At 34.0% G+C, this 20,830-nt stretch overlaps 8 non-coding genes across 8 annotated transcripts; all 8 read right to left on the reverse strand.

Moving 5' to 3' along the window:
* Positions 1–6,949: 6,949 nt before the first annotated feature.
* On the reverse strand, positions 6,950–7,031 carry TRNAL-UAG (transfer RNA leucine (anticodon UAG)). Its single transcript has one exon. It is a non-coding gene; the product is annotated as a tRNA-Leu (tRNA).
* A 941-nt stretch (positions 7,032–7,972) lies between these two features.
* Positions 7,973–8,054, reverse strand: TRNAL-AAG (transfer RNA leucine (anticodon AAG)). The gene has a single exon. It is a non-coding gene; the product is annotated as a tRNA-Leu (tRNA).
* Positions 8,055–9,308: 1,254 nt separating this feature from the next.
* TRNAL-AAG (transfer RNA leucine (anticodon AAG)) lies at positions 9,309–9,390 on the reverse strand. The gene has a single exon. It is a non-coding gene; the product is annotated as a tRNA-Leu (tRNA).
* A 5,277-nt stretch (positions 9,391–14,667) lies between these two features.
* TRNAL-AAG (transfer RNA leucine (anticodon AAG)) lies at positions 14,668–14,749 on the reverse strand. The gene has a single exon. It is a non-coding gene; the product is annotated as a tRNA-Leu (tRNA).
* A 231-nt stretch (positions 14,750–14,980) lies between these two features.
* TRNAL-UAG (transfer RNA leucine (anticodon UAG)) lies at positions 14,981–15,062 on the reverse strand. Its single transcript has one exon. It is a non-coding gene; the product is annotated as a tRNA-Leu (tRNA).
* Positions 15,063–16,018: 956 nt separating this feature from the next.
* TRNAL-AAG (transfer RNA leucine (anticodon AAG)) lies at positions 16,019–16,100 on the reverse strand. Its single transcript has one exon. It is a non-coding gene; the product is annotated as a tRNA-Leu (tRNA).
* A 231-nt stretch (positions 16,101–16,331) lies between these two features.
* Positions 16,332–16,413, reverse strand: TRNAL-UAG (transfer RNA leucine (anticodon UAG)). Its single transcript has one exon. It is a non-coding gene; the product is annotated as a tRNA-Leu (tRNA).
* Positions 16,414–18,705: 2,292 nt separating this feature from the next.
* Positions 18,706–18,787, reverse strand: TRNAL-AAG (transfer RNA leucine (anticodon AAG)). Its single transcript has one exon. It is a non-coding gene; the product is annotated as a tRNA-Leu (tRNA).
* Positions 18,788–20,830: the final 2,043 nt, after the last annotated feature.

Raw genomic sequence — 20,830 nt, forward strand, 5'->3', positions numbered from 1 at the left:
TTAAAAGAGCTTCCTTAGAGTAAGTTTAGTGTATCTGACTACATTTTAAACTTGTGCATTGTGGAAAATGGATAGGTCTCTAAACAAAAAGGAAAAAGCAATGATTCTATCTTTTGTCTTTTCCAAAAAAGCAAAGCACGCACTCATACAAAAATATGCTAATTTTTCTATTAGCAAAATCATAAATATAAGCTGAAAAGGTTTTCAAAACCTCAATATGTTAGCAGCAGTGGGATTTGAACCCACGCCTCCAAAGAGACTGGAGCCTAAATCCAGCGCCTTAGACCACTCGGCCATGCTACCTTAAACAGCATGGTTAATTAAGCTTCCTTAGAGAAAGTGAAGTACATTTGACAACATTTAAAATTAGTACATTTTGGAAAATGGGCATGTCTCTAAACATTAGGCAAAAACAAAGATTCTATCAACGGTCTTTATCTTAACTGAAAACTGCTAAATCATACAAATACAAAAGAAGATTATATCACATGCTAATTTGCATGCTAGCAAAATCATAAGAATAAGTACAAAAACATTTCAAGATCTCATAATACTGGCAGCAGTGAGATTAAAGCATATGCTAATTTTGCATGTTAGCATAATTATAAGAATGAGATAAAAAGGTTTAAAAGGACTCATACTAGTGGCAGCAGTGGGATTTGAACTCACAAGTCTGTTGGAATATGGGTAAGTCTCTTAACAATAGGAAAAATCAATGATTCTTTCAACTGTCTTTTCCTAAACAGAAATTAACACACTCATGAAAATACAAAATCATAAGAATTAGATCAAAGGGTTCTCAAAACCTCATAATAATGGCAGCAGTGGGATTTGAATGGGCATGTCTCTAAACATTAGAAAAAAGCAAGGATTCTTTCAACAGTCTTTATCTGAACTGAAAACTGGAAAATCATGCAAATACAAAAGAAGATTAAATCACATGCTAATTTGCATGTTAGCAAAATCATAAGAATAAGTACAAAAACATTTCAAGATCTCATAATACTGGCAGCAGTGGGTTTAAAGCATATGCTAATTTTGCATGTTAGCATAATTATAAGAATAAGATAAAAAGGTTTAAAAGAACTCATACTAGTGGCATTTGAACCCACAAGTCTGTTAAAATTTAGGTAAGTCTCTAAACAATAGGAACAATCAATGATTCTTTCAACTGTCTTTTCCAAAACAGAAATGCACACACTCATGGAAATACAAAATACTCAGAATTAGATCAAAGGGTTCTCAAAACCTCATAATACTAGCAGCAGCGGGATTTGAACCCACGCCTCCGAAGAGACTGGAGCCTTAATCCAGCGCCTTAGACCGCTCGGCCATGCTACCTAATGCATCATTAAAAGAGCTTCCTTAGAGTAAGTTTAGTGTATCTGACTACATTTTAAACTTGTGCATTGTGGAAAATGGATAGGTCTCTAAACAAAAAGGAAAAAGCAATGATTCTATCTTTTGTCTTTTCCAAAAAAGCAAAGCACGCACTCATACAAAAATATGCTAATTTTTCTATTAGCAAAATCATAAATATAAGCTGAAAAAGTTTTCAAAACCTCAATATGTTGGCAGCAGTGGGATTTGAAACCACGCCTCCAAAGAGACTGAAGCCTAAATCCAGCGCCTTAGACCACTCGGCCATGCTACCTTAAACAGCATGGTTAATTAAGCTTCCTTAGAGAAAGTGAAGTACATTTGACAACATTTAAAATTAGTACATTTTGGAAAATGGGCATGTCTCTAAACATTAGGCAAAAACAAAGATTCTATCAACGGTCTTTATCTTAACTGAAAACTGCTAAATCATACAAATACAAAAGAAGATTATATCACATGCTAATTTGCATGCTAGCAAAATCATAAGAATAAGTACAAAAACATTTCAAGATCTCATTATACTGGCAGCAGTGAGATTAAAGCATATGCTAATTTTGCATGTTAGCATAATTATAAGAATGAGATAAAAAGGTTTAAAAGAACTCATACTAGTGGCAGCAGTGGGATTTGAACTCACAAGTCTGTTGGAATATGGGTAAGTCTCTTAACAATAGGAAAAATCAAAGATTCTTTCACCTGTCTCTTCCTAAACAGAAATTAACACACTCATGAAAATACAAAATCATAAGAATTAGATCAAAGGGTTCTCAAAACCTCATAATAATGGCAGCAGTGGGATTTGAATGGGCATGTCTCTAAACATTAGAAAAAAGCAAGGATTCTTTCAACAGTCTTTATCTGAACTGAAAACTGGAAAATCATGCAAATACAAAAGAAGATTAAATCACATGCTAATTTGCATGTTAGCAAAATCATAAGAATAAGTACAAAAACATTTCAAGATCTCATAATACTGGCAGCAGTGGGTTTAAAGCATATGCTAATTTTGCATGTTAGCATAATTATAAGAATAAGATAAAAAGGTTTAAAAGAACTCATACTAGTGGCATTTGAACCCACAAGTCTGTTAAAATTTAGGTAAGTCTCTAAACAATAGGAACAATCAATGATTCTTTCAACTGTCTTTTCCAAAACAGAAATGCACACACTCATGGAAATACAAAATACTCAGAATTAGATCAAAGGGTTCTCAAAACCTCATAATACTAGCAGCAGCGGGATTTGAACCCATGCCTCCGAAGAGACTGGAGCCTTAATCCAGCGCCTTAGACCGCTCGGCCATGCTACCTAATGCATCATTAAAAGAGCTTCCTTAGAGTAAGTTTAGTGTATCTGACTACATTTTAAACTTGTGCATTGTGGAAAATGGATAGGTCTCTAAACAAAAAGGAAAAAGCAATGATTCTATCTTTTGTCTTTTCCAAAAAAGCAAAGCACGCACTCATACAAAAATATGCTAATTTTTCTATTAGCAAAATCATAAATATAAGCTGAAAAAGTTTTCAAAACCTCAATATGTTGGCAGCAGTGGGATTTGAACCCACGCCTCCAAAGAGACTGAAGCCTAAATCCAGCGCCTTAGACCACTCGGCCATGCTACCTTAAACAGCATGGTTAATTAAGCTTCCTTAGAGAAAGTGAAGTACATTTGACAACATTTAAAATTAGTACATTTTGGAAAATGGGCATGTCTCTAAACATTAGGCAAAAACAAAGATTCTATCAACGGTCTTTATCTTAACTGAAAACTGCTAAATCATACAAATACAAAAGAAGATTATATCACATGCTAATTTGCATGCTAGCAAAATCATAAGAATAAGTACAAAAACATTTCAAGATCTCATTATACTGGCAGCAGTGAGATTAAAGCATATGCTAATTTTGCATGTTAGCATAATTATAAGAATGAGATAAAAAGGTTTAAAAGAACTCATACTAGTGGCAGCAGTGGGATTTGAACTCACAAGTCTGTTGGAATATGGGTAAGTCTCTTAACAATAGGAAAAATCAAAGATTCTTTCACCTGTCTCTTCCTAAACAGAAATTAACACACTCATGAAAATACAAAATCATAAGAATTAGATCAAAGGGTTCTCAAAACCTCATAATAATGGCAGCAGTGGGATTTGAATGGGCATGTCTCTAAACATTAGAAAAAAGCAAGGATTCTTTCAACAGTCTTTATCTGAACTGAAAACTGGAAAATCATGCAAATACAAAAGAAGATTAAATCACATGCTAATTTGCATGTTAGCAAAATCATAAGAATAAGTACAAAAACATTTCAAGATCTCATAATACTGGCAGCAGCAGTGGGTTTAAAGCATATGCTAATTTTGCATGTTAGCATAATTATAAGAATAAGATAAAAAGGTTTAAAAGAACTCATACTAGTGGCATTTGAACCCACAAGTCTGTTAAAATTTAGGTAAGTCTCTAAACTAAAGTCTAAAACTGTCTTTTCCAAAACAGAAATGCACACACTCATGGAAATACAAAATCCTCAGAATTAGATCAAAGGGTTCTCAAAACCTCATAATACTGGCAGCAGTGGGATTTGAACCCACGCCTCCAAAGAGACTGGAGCCTTAATCCAGCGCCTTAGACTGCTCGGCCATGCTACCTAATGCATCATTAAAAGAGCTTCCTGAGAGTAAGTTTAGTGTATCTGACTACATTTTAAACTTGTGCATTGTGGAAAATGGATAGGTCTCTAAACAAAAAGGAAAAAGCAATGATTCTATCTTTTGTCTTTTCCAAAAAAGCAAAGCACGCACTCATACAAAAATATGCTAATTTCTCTATTAGCAAAATCATAAATATAAGCTGAAAAGGTTTTCAAAACCTCAATATGTTCGCAGCAGTGGGATTTGAACCCACGCCTCCAAAGAGACTGGAGCCTAAATCCAGCGCCTTAGACCACTCGGCCATGCTACCTTAAACAGCATGGTTAATTAAGCTGCCTTAGAGAAAGTGAAGTACATTTGACAACATTTAAAATTAGTACATTTTGGAAAATGGGCATGTCTCTAAACATTAGGCAAAAACAAAGATTCTATCAACGGTCTTTATCTTAACTGAAAACTGCTAAATCATACAAATACAAAAGAAGATTATATCACATGCTAATTTGCATGCTAGCAAAATCATAAGAATAAGTACAAAAACATTTCAAGATCTCATAATACTGGCAGCAGTGAGATTAAAGCATATGCTAATTTTGCATGTTAGCATAATTATAAGAATGAGATAAAAAGGTTTAAAAGAACTCATACTAGTGGCAGCAGTGGGATTTGAACTCACAAGTCTGTTGGAATATGGGTAAGTCTCTTAACAATAGGAAAAATCAATGATTCTTTCAACTGTCTTTTCCTAAACAGAAATTAACACACTCATGAAAATACAAAATCATAAGAATTAGATCAAAGGGTTCTCAAAACCTCATAATAATGGCAGCAGTGGGATTTGAATGGGCATGTCTCTAAACATTAGAAAAAAGCAAGGATTCTTTCAACAGTCTTTATCTGAACTGAAAACTGGAAAATCATGCAAATACAAAAGAAGATTAAATCACATGCTAATTTGCATGTTAGCAAAATCATAAGAATAAGTACAAAAACATTTCAAGATCTCATAATACTGGCAGCAGTGGGTTTAAAGCATATGCTAATTTTGCATGTTAGCATAATTATAAGAATAAGATAAAAAGGTTTAAAAGAACTCATACTAGTGGCATTTGAACCCACAAGTCTGTTAAAATTTAGGTAAGTCTCTAAACAATAGGAACAATCAATGATTCTTTCAACTGTCTTTTCCAAAACAGAAATGCACACACTCATGGAAATACAAAATACTCAGAATTAGATCAAAGGGTTCTCAAAACCTCATAATACTAGCAGCAGCGGGATTTGAACCCACGCCTCCGAAGAGACTGGAGCCTTAATCCAGCGCCTTAGACCGCTTGGCCATGCTACCTAATGCATCATTAAAAGAGCTTCCTTAGAGTAAGTTTAGTGTATCTGACTACATTTTAAACTTGTGCATTGTGGAAAATGGATAGGTCTCTAAACAAAAAGGAAAAAGCAATGATTCTATCTTTTGTCTTTTCCAAAAAAGCAAAGCACGCACTCATACAAAAATATGCTAATTTTTCTATTAGCAAAATCATAAATATAAGCTGAAAAAGTTTTCAAAACCTCAATATGTTGGCAGCAGTGGGATTTGAACCCACGCCTCCAAAGAGACTGAAGCCTAAATCCAGCACCTTAGACCACTCGGCCATGCTACCTTAAACAGCATGGTTAATTAAGCTTCCTTAGAGAAAGTGAAGTACATTTGACAACATTTAAAATTAGTACATTTTGGAAAATGGGCATGTCTCTAAACATTAGACAAAAACAAAGATTCTATCAACGGTCTTTATCTTAACTGAAAACTGCTAAATCATACAAATACAAAAGAAGATTATATCACATGCTAATTTGCATGCTAGCAAAATCATAAGAATAAGTACAAAAACATTTCAAGATCTCATTATACTGGCAGCAGTGAGATTAAAGCATATGCTAATTTTGCATGTTAGCATAATTATAAGAATGAGATAAAAAGGTTTAAAAGAACTCATACTAGTGGCAGCAGTGGGATTTGAACTCACAAGTCTGTTGGAATATGGGTAAGTCTCTTAACAATAGGAAAAATCAAAGATTCTTTCACCTGTCTCTTCCTAAACAGAAATTAACACACTCATGAAAATACAAAATCATAAGAATTAGATCAAAGGGTTCTCAAAACCTCATAATAATGGCAGCAGTGGGATTTGAATGGGCATGTCTCTAAACATTAGAAAAAAGCAAGGATTCTTTCAACAGTCTTTATCTGAACTGAAAACTGGAAAATCATGCAAATACAAAAGAAGATTAAATCACATGCTAATTTGCATGTTAGCAAAATCATAAGAATAAGTACAAAAACATTTCAAGATCTCATAATACTGGCAGCAGTGGGTTTAAAGCATATGCTAATTTTGCATGTTAGCATAATTATAAGAATAAGATAAAAAGGTTTAAAAGAACTCATACTAGTGGCATTTGAACCCACAAGTCTGTTAAAATTTAGGTAAGTCTCTAAACTAAAGTCTAAAACTGTCTTTTCCAAAACAGAAATGCACACACTCATGGAAATACAAAATCCTCAGAATTAGATCAAAGGGTTCTCAAAACCTCATAATACTGTCAGCAGTGGGATTTGAACCCACGCCTCCAAAGAGACTGGAGCCTTAATCCAGCGCCTTAGACCGCTCGGCCATGCTACCTAATGCATCATTAAAAGAGCTTCCTGAGAGTAAGTTTAGTGTATCTGACTACATTTTAAACTTGTGCATTGTGGAAAATGGATAGGTCTCTAAACAAAAAGGAAAAAGCAATGATTCTATCTTTTGTCTTTTCCAAAAAAGCAAAGCACGCACTCATACAAAAATATGCTAATTTTTCTATTAGCAAAATCATAAATATAAGCTGAAAAGGTTTTCAAAACCTCAATATGTTGGCAGCAGTGGGATTTGAACCCACGCCTCCAAAGAGACTGGAGCCTAAATCCAGCGCCTTAGACCACTCGGCCATGCTACCTTAAACAGTATGGTTAATTAAGCTTCCTTAGAGAAAGTGAAGTACATTTGACAACATTTAAAATTAGTACATTTTGGAAAATGGGCATGTCTCTAAACATTAGGCAAAAACAAAGATTCTATCAACGGTCTTTATCTTAACTGAAAACTGCTAAATCATACAAATACAAAAGAAGATTATATCACATGCTAATTTGCATGCTAGCAAAATCATAAGAATAAGTACAAAAACATTTCAAGATCTCATAATACTGGCAGCAGTGAGATTAAAGCATATGCTAATTTTGCATGTTAGCATAATTATAAGAATGAGATAAAAAGGTTTAAAAGAACTCATACTAGTGGCAGCAGTGGGATTTGAACTCACAAGTCTGTTGGAATATGGGTAAGTCTCTTAACAATAGGAAAAATCAATGATTCTTTCAACTGTCTTTTCCTAAACAGAAATTAACACACTCATGAAAATACAAAATCATAAGAATTAGATCAAAGGGTTCTCAAAACCTCATAATAATGGCAGCAGTGGGATTTGAATGGGCATGTCTCTAAACATTAGAAAAAAGCAAGGATTCTTTCAACAGTCTTTATCTGAACTGAAAACTGGAAAATCATGCAAATACAAAAGAAGATTAAATCACATGCTAATTTGCATGTTAGCAAAATCATAAGAATAAGTACAAAAACATTTCAAGATCTCATAATACTGGCAGCAGTGGGTTTAAAGCATATGCTAATTTTGCATGTTAGCATAATTATAAGAATAAGATAAAAAGGTTTAAAAGAACTCATACTAGTGGCATTTGAACCCACAAGTCTGTTAAAATTTAGGTAAGTCTCTAAACTAAAGTCTAAAACTGTCTTTTCCAAAACAGAAATGCACACACTCATGGAAATACAAAATCCTCAGAATTAGATCAAAGGGTTCTCAAAACCTCATAATACTGGCAGCAGTGGGATTTGAACCCACGCCTCCAAAGAGACTGGAGCCTTAATCCAGCGCCTTAGACCGCTCGGCCATGCTACCTAATGCATCATTAAAAGAGCTTCCTGAGAGTAAGTTTAGTGTATCTGACTACATTTTAAACTTGTGAATTGTGGAAAATGGATAGGTCTCTAAACAAAAAGGAAAAAGCAATGATTCTATCTTTTGTCTTTTCCAAAAAAGCAAAGCACGCACTCATACAAAAATATGCTAATTTTTCTATTAGCAAAATCATAAATATAAGCTGAAAAGGTTTTCAAAACCTCAATATGTTAGCAGCAGTGAGATTTGAACCCACGCCTCCAAAGAGACTGGAGCCTAAATCCAGCGCCTTAGACCACTCGGCCATGCTACCTTAAACAGCATGGTTAATTAAGCTTCCTTAGAGAAAGTGAAGTACATTTGACAACATTTAAAATTAGTACATTTTGGAAAATGGGCATGTCTCTAAACATTAGGCAAAAACAAAGATTCTATCAACGGTCTTTATCTTAACTGAAAACTGCTAAATCATACAAATACAAAAGAAGATTATATCACATGCTAATTTGCATGCTAGCAAAATCATAAGAATAAGTACAAAAACATTTCAAGATCTCATAATACTGGCAGCAGTGAGATTAAAGCATATGCTAATTTTGCATGTTAGCATAATTATAAGAATGAGATAAAAAGGTTTAAAAGAACTCATACTAGTGGCAGCAGTGGGATTTGAACTCACAAGTCTGTTGGAATATGGGTAAGTCTCTTAACAATAGGAAAAATCAAAGATTCTTTCACCTGTCTCTTCCTAAACAGAAATTAACACACTCATGAAAATACAAAATCATAAGAATTAGATCAAAGGGTTCTCAAAACCTCATAATAATGGCAGCAGTGGGATTTGAATGGGCATGTCTCTAAACATTAGAAAAAAGCAAGGATTCTTTCAACAGTCTTTATCTGAACTGAAAACTGGAAAATCATGCAAATACAAAAGAAGATTAAATCACATGCTAATTTGCATGTTAGCAAAATCATAAGAATAAGTACAAAAACATTTCAAGATCTCATAATACTGGCAGCAGTGGGTTTAAAGCATATGCTAATTTTGCATGTTAGCATAATTATAAGAATAAGATAAAAAGGTTTAAAAGAACTCATACTAGTGGCATTTGAACCCACAAGTCTGTTAAAATTTAGGTAAGTCTCTAAACTAAAGTCTAAAACTGTCTTTTCCAAAACAGTCATGCACACACTCATGGAAATACAAAATCCTCAGAATTAGATCAAAGGGTTCTCAAAACCTCATAATACTGGCAGCAGTGGGATTTGAACCCACGCCTCCAAAGAGACTGGAGCCTTAATCCAGCGCCTTAGACCGCTCGGCCATGCTACCTAATGCATCATTAAAAGAGCTTCCTGAGAGTAAGTTTAGTGTATCTGACTACATTTTAAACTTGTGAATTGTGGAAAATGGATAGGTCTCTAAACAAAAAGGAAAAAGCAATGATTCTATCTTTTGTCTTTTCCAAAAAAGCAAAGCACGCACTCATACAAAAATATGCTAATTTTTCTATTAGCAAAATCATAAATATAAGCTGAAAAGGTTTTCAAAACCTCAATATGTTAGCAGCAGTGGGATTTGAACCCACGCCTCCAAAGAGACTGGAGCCTAAATCCAGCGCCTTAGACCACTCGGCCATGCTACCTTAAACAGCATGGTAAATTAAGCTTCCTTAGAGAAAGTGAAGTACATTTGACAACATTTAAAATTAGTACATTTTGGAAAATGGGCATGTCTCTAAACATTAGGCAAAAACAAAGATTCTATCAACGGTCTTTATCTTAACTGAAAACTGCTAAATCATACAAATACAAAAGAAGATTATATCACATGCTAATTTGCATGCTAGCAAAATCATAAGAATAAGTACAAAAACATTTCAAGATCTCATAATACTGGCAGCAGTGAGATTAAAGCATATGCTAATTTTGCATGTTAGCATAATTATAAGAATGAGATAAAAAGGTTTAAAAGAACTCATACTAGTGGCAGCAGTGGGATTTGAACTCACAAGTCTGTTGGAATATGGGTAAGTCTCTTAACAATAGGAAAAATCAATGATTCTTTCAACTGTCATTTCCTAAACAGAAATTAACACTCTCATGAAAATACAAAATCATAAGAATTAGATCAAAGGGTTCTCAAAACCTCATAATAATGGCAGCAGTGGGATTTGAATGGGCATGTCTCTAAACATTAGAAAAAAGCAAGGATTCTTTCAACAGTCTTTATCTGAACTGAAAACTGGAAAATCATGCAAATACAAAAGAAGATTAAATCACATGCTAATTTGCATGTTAGCAAAATCATAAGAATAAGTACAAAAACATTTCAAGATCTCATAATACTGGCAGCAGTGGGTTTAAAGCATATGCTAATTTTGCATGTTAGCATAATTATAAGAATAAGATAAAAAGGTTTAAAAGAACTCATACTAGTTGCATTTGAACCCACAAGTCTGTTAAAATTTAGGTAAGTCTCTAAACTAAAGTCTAAAACTGTCTTTTCCAAAACAGAAATGCACACACTCATGGAAATACAAAATCCTCAGAATTAGATCAAAGGGTTCTCAAAACCTCATAATACTGTCAGCAGTGGGATTTGAACCCACGCCTCCAAAGAGACTGGAGCCTTAATCCAGCGCCTTAGACCGCTCGGCCATGCTACCTAATGCATCATTAAAAGAGCTTCCTGAGAGTAAGTTTAGTGTATCTGACTACATTTTAAACTTGTGCATTGTGGAAAATGGATAGGTCTCTAAACAAAAAGGAAAAAGCAATGATTCTATCTTTTGTCTTTTCCAAAAAAGCAAAGCACGCACTCATACAAAAATATGCTAATTTTTCTATTAGCAAAATCATAAATATAAGCTGAAAAGGTTTTCAAAACCTCAATATGTTGGCAGCAGTGGGATTTGAACCCACGCCTCCAAAGAGACTGGAGCCTAAATCCAGCACCTTAGACCACTCGGCCATGCTACCTTAAACAGTATGGTTAATTAAGCTTCCTTAGAGAAAGTGAAGTACATTTGACAACATTTAAAATTAGTACATTTTGGAAAATGGGCATGTCTCTAAACATTAGGCAAAAACAAAGATTCTATCAACGGTCTTTATCTTAACTGAAAACTGCTAAATCATACAAATACAAAAGAAGATTATATCACATGCTAATTTGCATGCTAGCAAAATCATAAGAATAAGTACAAAAACATTTCAAGATCTCATAATACTGGCAGCAGTGAGATTAAAGCATATGCTAATTTTGCATGTTAGCATAATTATAAGAATGAGATAAAAAGGTTTAAAAGAACTCATACTAGTGGCAGCAGTGGGATTTGAACTCACAAGTCTGTTGGAATATGGGTAAGTCTCTTAACAATAGGAAAAATCAATGATTCTTTCAACTGTCTTTTCCTAAACAGAAATTAACACACTCATGAAAATACAAAATCATAAGAATTAGATCAAAGGGTTCTCAAAACCTCATAATAATGGCAGCAGTGGGATTTGAATGGGCATGTCTCTAAACATTAGAAAAAAGCAAGGATTCTTTCAACAGTCTTTATCTGAACTGAAAACTGGAAAATCATGCAAATACAAAAGAAGATTAAATCACATGCTAATTTGCATGTTAGCAAAATCATAAGAATAAGTACAAAAACATTTCAAGATCTCATAATACTGGCAGCAGTGGGTTTAAAGCATATGCTAATTTTGCATGTTAGCATAATTATAAGAATAAGATAAAAAGGTTTAAAAGAACTCATACTAGTTGCATTTGAACCCACAAGTCTGTTAAAATTTAGTTAAGTCTCTAAACTAAAGTCTAAAACTGTCTTTTCCAAAACAGAAATGCACACACTCATGGAAATACAAAATCCTCAGAATTAGATCAAAGGGTTCTCAAAACCTCATAATACTGTCAGCAGTGGGATTTGAACCCACGCCTCCAAAGAGACTGGAGCCTTAATCCAGCGCCTTAGACCGCTCGGCCATGCTACCTAATGCATCATTAAAAGAGCTTCCTGAGAGTAAGTTTAGTGTATCTGACTACATTTTAAACTTGTGCATTGTGGAAAATGGATAGGTCTCTAAACAAAAAGGAAAAAGCAATGATTCTATCTTTTGTCTTTTCCAAAAAAGCAAAGCACGCACTCATACAAAAATATGCTAATTTTTCTATTAGCAAAATCATAAATATAAGCTGAAAAGGTTTTCAAAACCTCAATATGTTGGCAGCAGTGGGATTTGAACCCACGCCTCCAAAGAGACTGGAGCCTAAATCCAGCACCTTAGACCACTCGGCCATGCTACCTTAAACAGTATGGTTAATTAAGCTTCCTTAGAGAAAGTGAAGTACATTTGACAACATTTAAAATTAGTACATTTTGGAAAATGGGCATGTCTCTAAACATTAGGCAAAAACAAAGATTCTATCAACGGTCTTTATCTTAACTGAAAACTGCTAAATCATACAAATACAAAAGAAGATTATATCACATGCTAATTTGCATGCTAGCAAAATCATAAGAATAAGTACAAAAACATTTCAAGATCTCATAATACTGGCAGCAGTGAGATTAAAGCATATGCTAATTTTGCATGTTAGCATAATTATAAGAATGAGATAAAAAGGTTTAAAAGAACTCATACTAGTGGCAGCAGTGGGATTTGAACTCACAAGTCTGTTGGAATATGGGTAAGTCTCTTAACAATAGGAAAAATCAATGATTCTTTCAACTGTCTTTTCCTAAACAGAAATTAACACACTCATGAAAATACAAAATCATAAGAATTAGATCAAAGGGTTCTCAAAACCTCATAATAATGGCAGCAGTGGGATTTGAATGGGCATGTCTCTAAACATTAGAAAAAAGCAAGGATTCTTTCAACAGTCTTTATCTGAACTGAAAACTGGAAAATCATGCAAATACAAAAGAAGATTAAATCACATGCTAATTTGCATGTTAGCAAAATCATAAGAATAAGTACAAAACCATTTCAAGATCTCATAATACTGGCAGCAGTGGGTTTAAAGCATATGCTAATTTTGCATGTTAGCATAATTATAAGAATAAGATAAAAAGGTTTAAAAGAACTCATACTAGTGGCATTTGAACCCACAAGTCTGTTAAAATTTAGGTAAGTCTCTAAACAATAGGAACAATCAATGATTCTTTCAACTGTCTTTTCCAAAACAGAAATGCACACACTCATGGAAATACAAAATACTCAGAATTAGATCAAAGGGTTCTCAAAACCTCATAAAACTAGCAGCAGCGGGATTTGAACCCACGCCTCCGAAGAGACTGGAGCCTTAATCCAGCGCCTTAGACCGCTCGGCCATGCTACCTAATGCATCATTAAAAGAGCTTCCTTAGAGTAAGTTTAGTGTATCTGACTACATTTTAAACTTGTGCATTGTGGAAAATGGATAGGTCTCTAAACAAAAAGGAAAAAGCAATGATTCTATCTTTTGTCTTTTCCAAAAAAGCAAAGCACGCACTCATACAAAAATATGCTAATTTTTCTATTAGCAAAATCATAAATATAAGCTGAAAAAGTTTTCAAACCCTCAATATGTTGGCAGCAGTGGGATTTGAACCCACGCCTCCAAAGAGACTGAAGCCTAAATCCAGCGCCTTAGACCACTCGGCCATGCTACCTTAAACAGCATGGTTAATTAAGCTGCCTTAGAGAAAGTGAAGTACATTTGACAACATTTAAAATTAGTACATTTTGGAAAATGGGCATGTCTCTAAACATTAGGCAAAAACAAAGATTCTATCAACGGTCTTTATCTTAACTGAAAACTGCTAAATCATACAAATACAAAAGAAGATTATATCACATGCTAATTTGCATGCTAGCAAAATCATAAGAATAAGTACAAAAACATTTCAAGATCTCATTATACTGGCAGCAGTGAGATTAAAGCATATGCTAATTTTGCATGTTAGCATAATTATAAGAATGAGATAAAAAGGTTTAAAAGAACTCATACTAGTGGCAGCAGTGGGATTTGAACTCACAAGTCTGTTGGAATATGGGTAAGTCTCTTAACAATAGGAAAAATCAAAGATTCTTTCACCTGTCTCTTCCTAAACAGAAATTAACACACTCATGAAAATACAAAATCATAAGAATTAGATCAAAGGGTTCTCAAAACCTCATAATAATGGCAGCAGTGGGATTTGAATGGGCATGTCTCTAAACATTAGAAAAAAGCAAGGATTCTTTCAACAGTCTTTATCTAAACTGAAAACTGGAAAATCATGCAAATACAAAAGAAGATTAAATCACATGCTAATTTGCATGTTAGCAAAATCATAAGAATAAGTACAAAAACATTTCAAGATCTCATAATACTGGCAGCAGTGGGTTTAAAGCATATGCTAATTTTGCATGTTAGCATAATTATAAGAATAAGATAAAAAGGTTTAAAAGAACTCATACTAGTGGCATTTGAACCCACAAGTCTGTTAAAATTTAGGTAAGTCTCTAAACTAAAGTCTAAAACTGTCTTTTCCAAAACAGAAATGCACACACTCATGGAAATACAAAATCCTCAGAATTAGATCAAAGGGTTCTCAAAACCTCATAATACTGGCAGCAGTGGGATTTGAACCCACGCCTCCAAAGAGACTGGAGCCTTAATCCAGCGCCTTAGACCGCTCGGCCATGCTACCTAATGCATCATTAAAAGAGCTTCCTGAGAGTAAGTTTAGTGTATCTGACTACATTTTAAACTTGTGCATTGTGGAAAATGGATAGGTCTCTAAACAAAAAGGAAAAAGCAATGATTCTATCTTTTGTCTTTTCCAAAAAAGCAAAGCACGCACTCATACAAAAATATGCTAATTTCTCTATTAGCAAAATCATAAATATAAGCTGAAAAGGTTTTCAAAACCTCAATATGTTGGCAGCAGTGGGATTTGAACCCACGCCTCCAAAGAGACTGGAGCCTAAATCCAGCGCCTTAGACCACTCGGCCATGCTACCTTAAACAGCATGGTTAATTAAGCTGCCTTAGAGAAAGTGAAGTACATTTGACAACATTTAAAATTAGTACATTTTGGAAAATGGGCATGTCTCTAAACATTAGGCAAAAACAAAGATTCTATCAACGGTCTTTATCTTAACTGAAAACTGCTAAATCATACAAATACAAAAGAAGATTATATCACATGCTAATTTGCATGCTAGCAAAATCATAAGAATAAGTACAAAAACATTTCAAGATCTCATAATACTGGCAGCAGTGAGATTAAAGCATATGCTAATTTTGCATGTTAGCATAATTATAAGAATGAGATAAAAAGGTTTAAGAGAACTCATACTAGTGGCAGCAGTGGGATTTGAACTCACAAGTCTGTTGGAATATGGGTAAGTCTCTTAACAATAGGAAAAATCAATGATTCTTTCAACTGTCTTTTCCTAAACAGAAATTAACACACTCATGAAAATACAAAATCATAAGAATTAGATCAAAGGGTTCTCAAAACCTCATAATACTGGCAGCAGTGGGATTTGAATGGGCATGTCTCTAAACATTAGAAAAAAGCAAGGATTCTATCAACAGTCTTTATCTGAACTGAAAACTGCAAAATCATGCAAATACAAAAGAAGATTAAATCACATGCTAATTTGCATGTTAGCAAAATCATAAGAATAAGTACAAAAACATTTCAAGATCTCATAATACTGGCAGCAGTGGGTTTAAAGCATATGCTAATTTTGCATGTTAGCATTATTATAAGAATAAGATAAAAAGGTTTAAAATAACTCATACTAGTGGCATTTGAACCCACAAGTCTGTTAAAATGTAGGTAAGTCTCTAAACAATAGGAACAATCAATGATTCTTTCAACTGTCTTTTCCAAAACAGAAATGCACACACTCATGGAAATACAAAATCCTCAGAATTAGATCAAAGGGTTCTCAAAACCTCATAATACTGGCAGCAGTGGGATTTGAACCCACGCCTCCAAAGAGACTGGAGCCTTAATCCAGCGCCTTAGACCGCTCGGCCATGCTACCTAATGCATCATTAAAAGAGCTTCCTGAGAGTAAGTTTAGTGTATCTGACTACATTTTAAACTTGTGCATTGTGGAAAATGGATAGGTCTCTAAACAAAAAGGAAAAAGCAATGATTCTATCTTTTGTCTTTTCCAAAAAAGCAAAGCACGCACTCATACAAAAATATGCTAATTTCTCTATTAGCAAAATCATAAATATAAGCTGAAAAGGTTTTCAAAACCTCAATATGTTGGCAGCAGTGGGATTTGAACCCACGCCTCCAAAGAGACTGGAGCCTAAATCCAGCGCCTTAGACCACTCGGCCATGCTACCTTAAACAGCATGGTTAATTAAGCTGCCTTAGAGAAAGTGAAGTACATTTGACAACATTTAAAATTAGTACATTTTGGAAAATGGGCATGTCTCTAAACATTAGGCAAAAACAAAGATTCTATCAACGGTCTTTATCTTAACTGAAAACTGCTAAATCATACAAATACAAAAGAAGATTATATCACATGCTAATTTGCATGCTAGCAAAATCATAAGAATAAGTACAAAAACATTTCAAGATCTCATAATACTGGCAGCAGTGAGATTAAAGCATATGCTAATTTTGCATGTTAGCATAATTATAAGAATGAGATAAAAAGGTTTAAAAGAACTCATACTAGTGGCAGCAGTGGGATTTGAACTCACAAGTCTGTTGGAATATGGGTAAGTCTCTTAACAATAGGAAAAATCAATGATTCTTTCAACTGTCTTTTCCTAAACAGAAATTAACACACTCATGAAAATACAAAATCATAAGAATTAGATCAAAGGGTTCTCAAAACCTCATAATAATGGCAGCAGTGGGATTTGAATGGGCATGTCTCTAAACATTAGAAAAAAGCAAGGATTCTTTCAACAGTCTTTATCTGAACTGAAAACTGGAAAATCATGCAAATACAAAAGAAGATTAAATCACATGCTAATTTGCATGTTAGCAAAATCATAAGAATAAGTACAAAAACATTTCAAGATCTCATAATACTGGCAGCAGTGGGTTTAAAGCATATGCTAATTTTGCATGTTAGCATAATTATAAGAATAAGATAAAAAGGTTTAAAAGAACTCATACTAGTGGCATTTGAACCCACAAGTCTGTTAAAATTTAGGTAAGTCTCTAAACAATAGGAACAATCAATGATTCTTTCAACTGTCTTTTCCAAAACAGAAATGCACACTCTCATGGAAATACAAAATACTCAGAATTAGATCAAAGGGTTCTCAAAACCTCATAATACTAGCAGCAGCGGGATTTGAACCCACGCCTCCGAAGAGACTGGAGCCTTAATCCAGCGCCTTAGACCGCTCGGCCATGCTACCTAATGCATCATTAAAAGAGCTTCCTTAGAGTAAGTTTAGTGTATCTGACTACATTTTAAACTTGTGCATTGTGGAAAATGGATAGGTCTCTAAACAAAAAGGAAAAAGCAATGATTCTATCTTTTGTCTTTTCCAAAAAAGCAAAGCACGCACTCATACAAAAATATGCTAATTTTTCTATTAGCAAAATCATAAATATAAGCTGAAAAAGTTTTCAAAACCTCAATATGTTGGCAGCAGTGGGATTTGAACCCACGCCTCCAAAGAAACTGAAGCCTAAATCCAGCACCTTAGACCACTCGGCCATGCTACCTTAAACAGCATGGTTAATTAAGCTTCCTTAGAGAAAGTGAAGTACATTTGACAACATTTAAAATTAGTACATTTTGGAAAATGGGCATGTCTCTAAACATTAGGCAAAAACAAAGATTCTATCAACGGTCTTTATCTTAACTGAAAACTGCTAAATCATACAAATACAAAAGAAGATTATATCACATGCTAATTTGCATGCTAGCAAAATCATAAGAATAAGTACAAAAACATTTCAAGATCTCATTATACTGGCAGCAGTGAGATTAAAGCATATGCTAATTTTGCATGTTAGCATAATTATAAGAATGAGATAAAAAGGTTTAAAAGAACTCATACTAGTGGCAGCAGTGGGATTTGAACTCACAAGTCTGTTGGAATATGGGTAAGTCTCTTAACAATAGGAAAAATCAAAGATTCTTTCACCTGTCTCTTCCTAAACAGAAATTAACACACTCATGAAAATACAAAATCATAAGAATTAGATCAAAGGGTTCTCAAAACCTCATAATAATGGCAGCAGTGGGATTTGAATGGGCATGTCTCTAAACATTAGAAAAAAGCAAGTATTCTTTCAACAGTCTTTATCTGAACTGAAAACTGGAAAATCATGCAAATACAAAAGAAGATTAAATCACATGCTAATTTGCATGTTAGCAAAATCATAAGAATAAGTACAAAAACATTTCAAGATCTCATAATACTGGCAGCAGTGGGTTTAAAGCATATGCTAATTTTGCATGTTAGCATAATTATAAGAATAAGATAAAAAGGTTTAAAAGAACTCATACTAGTGGCATTTGAACCCACAAGTCTGTTAAAATTTAGGTAAGTCTCTAAACTAAAGTCTAAAACTGTCTTTTCCAAAACAGAAATGCACACACTCATGGAAATACAAAATCCTCAGAATTAGATCAAAGGGTTCTCAAAACCTCATAATACTGGCAGCAGTGGGATTTGAACCCACGCCTCCAAAGAGACTGGAGCCTTAATCCAGCGCCTTAGACCGCTCGGCCATGCTACCTAATGCATCATTAAAAGAGCTTCCTGAGAGTAAGTTTAGTGTATCTGACTACATTTTAAACTTGTGCATTGTGGAAAATGGATAGGTCTCTAAACAAAAAGGAAAAAGCAATGATTCTATCTTTTGTCTTTTCCAAAAAAGCAAAGCACGCACTCATACAAAAATATGCTAATTTTTCTATTAGCAAAATCATAAATATAAGCTGAAAAGGTTTTTAAAACCTCAATATGTTGGCAGCAGTGGGAGTTGAACCCACGCCTCCAAAGAGACTGGAGCCTAAATCCAGCGCCTTAGACCACTCGGCCATGCTACCTTAAACAGCATGGTTAATTAAGCTTCCTTAGAGAAAGTGAAGTACATTTGACAACATTTAAAATTAGTACATTTTGGAAAATGGGCATGTCTCTAAACATTAGGCAAAAACAAAGATTCTATCAACGGTCTTTATCTTAACTGAAAACTGCTAAATCATACAAATACAAAAGAAGATTATATCACATGCTAATTTGCATGCTAGCAAAATCATAAGAATAAGTACAAAAACATTTCAAGATCTCATAATACTGGCAGCAGTGAGATTAAAGCATATGCTAATTTTGCATGTTAGCATAATTATAAGAATGAGATAAAAAGGTTTAAAAGAACTCATACTAGTGGCAGCAGTGGGATTTGAACTCACAAGTCTGTTGGAATATGGGTAAGTCTCTTAACAATAGGAAAAATCAATGATTCTTTCAACTGTCTTTTCCTAAACAGAAATTAACACACTCATGAAAATACAAAATCATAAGAATTAGATCAAAGGGTTCTCAAAACCTCATAATAATGGCAGCAGTGGGATTTGAATGGGCATGTCTCTAAACATTAGAAAAAAGCAAGGATTCTTTCAACAGTCTTTATCTGAACTGAAAACTGGAAAATCATGCAAATACAAAAGAAGATTAAATCACATGCTAATTTGCATGTTAGCAAAATCATAAGAATAAGTACAAAAACATTTCAAGATCTCATAATACTGGCAGCAGTGGGTTTAAAGCATATGCTAATTTTGCATGTTAGCATAATTATAAGAATAAGATAAAAAGGTTTAAAAGAACTCATACTAGTGGCATTTGAACCCACAAGTCTGTTAAAATTTAGGTAAGTCTCTAAACAATAGGAACAATCAATGATTCTTTCAACTGTCTTTTCCAAAACAGAAATGCACACACTCATGGAAATACAAAATACTCAGAATTAGATCAAAGGGTTCTCAAAACCTCATAATACTAGCAGCAGCGGGATTTGAACCCACGCCTCCGAAGAGACTGGAGCCTTAATCCAGCGCCTTAGACCGCTCGGCCATGCTACCTAATGCATCATTAAAAGAGCTTCCTTAGAGTAAGTTTAGTGTATCTGACTACATTTTAAACTTGTGCATTGTGGAAAATGGATAGGTCTCTAAACAAAAAGGAAAAAGCAATGATTCTATCTTTTGTCTTTTCCAAAAAAGCAAAGCACGCACTCATACAAAAATATGCTAATTTTTCTATTAGCAAAATCATAAATATAAGCTGAAAAAGTTTTCAAAACCTCAATATGTTGGCAGCAGTGGGATTTGAACCCACGCCTCCAAAGAGACTGAAGCCTAAATCCAGCGCCTTAGACCACTCGGCCATGCTACCTTAAACAGCATGGTTAATTAAGCTTCCTTAGAGAAAGTGAAGTACATTTGACAACATTTAAAATTAGTACATTTTGGAAAATGGGCATGTCTCTAAACATTAGGCAAAAACAAAGATTCTATCAACGGTCTTTATCTTAACTGAAAACTGCTAAATCATACAAATACAAAAGAAGATTATATCACATGCTAATTTGCATGCTAGCAAAATCATAAGAATAAGTACAAAAACATTTCAAGATCTCATTATACTGGCAGCAGTGAGATTAAAGCATATGCTAATTTTGCATGTTAGCATAATTATAAGAATGAGATAAAAAGGTTTAAAAGAACTCATACTAGTGGCAGCAGTGGGATTTGAACTCACAAGTCTGTTGGAA

The sequence above is a fragment of the Ranitomeya variabilis genome, chromosome 5 (assembly GCF_051348905.1).
Source record: "Ranitomeya variabilis isolate aRanVar5 chromosome 5, aRanVar5.hap1, whole genome shotgun sequence".
Classification (NCBI taxonomy): Eukaryota; Metazoa; Chordata; class Amphibia; order Anura; family Dendrobatidae; genus Ranitomeya; species Ranitomeya variabilis.